The 4,456-nt window shown below is 39.3% G+C and overlaps 1 pseudogene; it reads left to right on the top strand.

Moving 5' to 3' along the window:
- The first annotated feature begins 633 nt into the window (after positions 1-633).
- Positions 634-3,212, top strand: LOC111812008 (annotated as a pseudogene).
- The last annotated feature ends 1,244 nt before the right edge of the window (positions 3,213-4,456 follow it).

The following is a 4,456-nucleotide window of genomic DNA, read 5'->3' as shown; positions in this document are numbered from 1 at the left end:
CACAAAAGAAGACAAAACTGAAAAAAAAACCTTCAAGCACAAACTAGGACCAAATACCCAAGTCAAACAGATAACACACTAGTGAATACTGTCTTTAAAATAAAATACAGAGTAACTAATGATTTCAAGAATTCCTGGGAATTCTGATTTTGTTTCTAATTCCCAAATATTAGAATCTGTTGGAAAATTGAAAACACTGTTTATAATGTTGCTATGAGAATTAAATTGCATTTATGTGCAGAGCCTGGGGTTTGATCCCTGGGCCTGCGGAGCAGGCCCCGCCCCCAGGGCATGCTGAGATGGGTGATTGAGACTGGGCATGGTGGCATGTGACTGTAAACCCAGCAATCGGAAGGCTGTAAACAGGAGAATCACTATGAGTCTGAGCTAGCAGTGAAACCCTGAACACCCTGTAGACCCTTTCCTAAAAAAAAAAAAAAAAAAAAATTGCATTTATGAATGTGAATGATTTAACCCAAGACCTGTACATTACTTGGAAAGGTAACGATGGATGGTAGTCTTCATTAATCTCTAGACTTCACTACAGAAATAACAGGAACATCAAAGTAACTTTGACTATGAAGATTAAAACTTAAATTTAATCTGAATTCATGCTCTTTCCTATGTTGCAAGATGGCGGGCAAAAAACCTGAGAAGCCAGACGCTAAAGAGAAGAAACCCAAAGCTAAGAAGGGTGCTTCCGGTGGTGCTGGTAAAAAGGGTAAGATGAAGGAAAAAAAGTACGAGAAGGGGCAGCCCCACTGCAGCTGAAATCCTGTCCTGGTTAGAGGAATTGGTAGATACTCCTGATCTACTATGTATTCCAGAAAGGCTTTGTACAAGAGAAAGTACACAGCTGCTAAGTCAAAGGTTGAGAAGAAAAAGGGGAAAGTTCTTGCTATGATCACAAAACCAGTCGGTGGGTCAAGAATGGAGGTAGCCGGGTGGTTAAGCTTCAGAAAATGCCTAGATACTACCCTACTGAAGATGTGCCCCAAGAGCTCTTGAGCCATGGCAAGGAACCCTTCAGTCAGCATGTGAGGAAACTTTGAGCTAGTATCAGTCCAGGCACCATCTTGATCATCCTCACCAGGCATAACAGAGGCAAGAGAGTGGTCTTCCTGTAGCAGTTGGCCAGTGGCTTGCTACTTGTGACTGGGCCTCTTAGCCTTAATCATGTTCCTCTATGAAAAACACCAGAAATTTGTGCCACCTCTACAAAATTGGTATCAGCAAAGTGAAAATCCCCAAACACCTCACTGATGCTTACTTCAAGAAGAAGCAGCTGTGGAAGTCCAGACACCAGGAGGGCGAGATCTTCGACACCGAGAAAGAGAGATACCAGATTTCAGAGCAGCGCAAGGTGGATCAGAAAGTGGTAGTCTCACAGATTTTGGCAAAAATCAAAGCTGTTCCTCAGCTCTGGGACTATCTGCGATCTATGTTTGCCCTGACAAATGAAATTTATCCTCATAAATTAGTGTTCCAAATTTCTTACTAAGAACCTAATTAAATAACTGATACATTAAAAAAATAAAAATAGGGGCCGGGGAGATATCTCAGTAGAATAAGTGCTTGCCTAACAATTGCAGGGTCCTGAGTTCAATCCCCAGTATGGCAAAAATAAAATAAAATAAAATAAATAAATCTGAATTCATGCACTATACAGGAAGATGAAGAAATTTACTGGTTTGCAGAAATCCACAGGGTTTGTTTTGAAGGGAAGTCAACAACTTGAAGAAATTTTCATTTGTGTTATTTTTATTTATTGAAAAGAATCAGTTATAAAAAAAACCACATCTTTTAAAAATATTTATTTATTTATTTGATACAGGGTCTCACTACACAGCTCAGGCTCTTAGTGATCCTCCTGTCTCAGCCTCCCCCACACTGGGATGACAGGCATGAAACCACACCCAGTTTCAGGGCTGCACGGCACACCCAGGGTTCCGGGGCCTGCACAGCATGTGGTACCAGGAATCAAACTCAGGTCCTTGTACTTGCCAGGCAGGCGTTCAGACCACCAAGCTATCTCCCCAGGCCCATATCCTTTTTAAAAAATGTGTATCTTTTCCAATGTCTTTTCTATTATTTTTATATTCTCTTTAAAATAAAATAAAAAGAACAAGGAAAAATATTTCAAGGTTTATGGAAAGGAAGATTTAAGGTTTTAACTGTTTGATCAGTTTTACATGTCTATATGGGGTAGTTTGAGCAACAAATTTAATGATAACAATATGTAATATAACAATCATTGTTAATTTCCTGTTCTTGTTTTGAAACCCTGTGCCACTTCTATTGTCTTATGGTGCTTTGTTTTTGTGTTTGTCTTTGTTACTGTTATTTTTTCTCTTTAAAATAAAAGAACCAGAGTTATGTAGTAAATCTATTTGTTGAGTCTCAAAGATGAAACAACAAAGCAAATAACCTTTCCCCAACTCACATCTATTTTCTTGCCTTATAAGAGAGTTCTTTTTGGGTTTGAACAGTTTGATCTGATTTGATTTGCTTGTTGCTAATAGAAAAATACTTTACAGCACCGAAGAAGACTGACAATTCTGTCGACTCACTATAGCAGTATTATCCTTTGTCTCTTCACTCACAAGGAGGAAGCCTTTGAGCTCTGGTTAAGATTAAGGGGACACAATGAAGAGATAAAATGGGATGTGATTCAATGCTTTAATTTTCATCTTTATTGGAATCACTTCTCTACTCCTTTCCGTCTAGCAATGTTACCCTTTCAAGTCTGCTTGAAATACAGGTTTCCTTGGTGAAGAGCTCTGAGTTGTGTGTTTTAACTTGGCACAGACATTGTTGGGATCCTGTGTGTCCCTGTGACCTGCCCTCCTATTTCCTACCCATTGGATTATGGAGTACTTATAAATGTGGCAGAACAGTAAGGCACGTTTCTGGGTTGTATCTTTAAATTTATGTTATTTTATATATAAAGGACATATAAATGGACATTATCTAGTGACTCCAAGTGTATTCCCTACATGGGTTAATGATACATGGTAAAAAGTTAATTTGGCAATTAAGCCTCATTTTCTGTTAGGTCAAGTTTCTTAATTTGACTCACTTTTCTGTGCATTTTCTAGGACAAACCTTTCCCTTGTAGTCTAAATCTTTGCTCCTTGGTCTTGGACTCTTCATCCTTCATTACTCATCATAGTCTTAATACAAAAGGCAAGTTTGATGAGAACATGAATTGATAGAAGACATTCCAACATATTTCAACTTTGTTTTAAGAAATAACATGGCAGTCACATTTCATCGAATAGGTTATGGGATTCATGAACTGAAAAGATTTTAGTAACTATTTTTTGAATTTTAAAATGTTGTCATTCCTGCTAACTCTGAACTATTCATTGATTGACATTTCATGTCTTTGGGGTTTTGGGTTCCAGTGATTCCTTATTCTCTTCCATTATTGTGTTCTTAATGTGGGACACACAGTTTGTGTTTTAGTAAGTGTTGGCAAGTTCCATGTGTGTGGTTTCTTCTGCTAACCCTTTACGCTAACAAAATGTACTTCCGTTCACATTAATTCAGTCTTGAACTTATTTTAGAAGCAGCTGGGGAAGCCACATTTATCTTCACTGTTACACAACCAGCTAAGAATTAAGGAAATCATGTGGTTAGATGATTGCTGGAAGGACCCAGAGCATTAGAGATGGGAAAGCTTTGAAAGGGTTGGTTTCCTTCAGAGAGGGCCCCTGAAGTTTGGCTCTTTCCCCAAAAGTTAATCAAATTAATAACCTGTCCATGGTGACACGGGATTTCTCAGGAGGTTACTGCGTCACGAGGTTATCATCCCTTTGCATGTAATTGTCTTTCCCAGTGAGGGCTCGGCTATGGGAGAGTTCCAACTAATAGCATTAATCAGTCACCCTGACCGTGTGCTTCCACAGCCTCACCACTTTTTTCCAGTCTTAGAAATGTTGGAGTTTTTGTATGAGCAAGAGAAGCAAATTAGGAGTAGGCAAGAGCTCACAGGGTCAAATCTTTGGTGCTACCATGCTAGTGGTCTAAATAAAAATAATAGTAGTAAGAATAATAATAAGATAATGAAGATTACTTCTCTGGAGAGACCATCTGGGTACCTTTTAGAGTGAAGAATTAGGCACGGTCTCTGCTAAATGGATTTTCTGAGCCGATAGCTAGTGGCAATTTCAAAGAGAGGTCTGTGTAAAGAGGGAGGCCTGGAAAGCATTGGAGATGAAGTGTTATATGACCACCAATGTTTCACCAGCTTGCTTTCTCTCTGTCTTTCTCCTCTGAGCCTGACAGGTAGATCAGATGGCCAACTGTGTGGAGGAAGGTCAAGAACAAATGAACTGGACTTATTGCTGTACTACTTTTCAACATTATTTACAGCTTTCTGTTTCACTCATTCAACACAAGCCCAGAGTGGGAAATACCCAGGCGTGAGAGACCCAGTGAGCCAGTCTGCTGG

The sequence above is a fragment of the Octodon degus genome, unplaced genomic scaffold (assembly GCF_000260255.1).
Source record: "Octodon degus isolate 3935 unplaced genomic scaffold, OctDeg1.0 scaffold00102, whole genome shotgun sequence".
Taxonomy (NCBI): domain Eukaryota; kingdom Metazoa; phylum Chordata; class Mammalia; order Rodentia; family Octodontidae; genus Octodon; species Octodon degus.
This window is presented reverse-complemented; position numbering and strand designations above follow the sequence as displayed.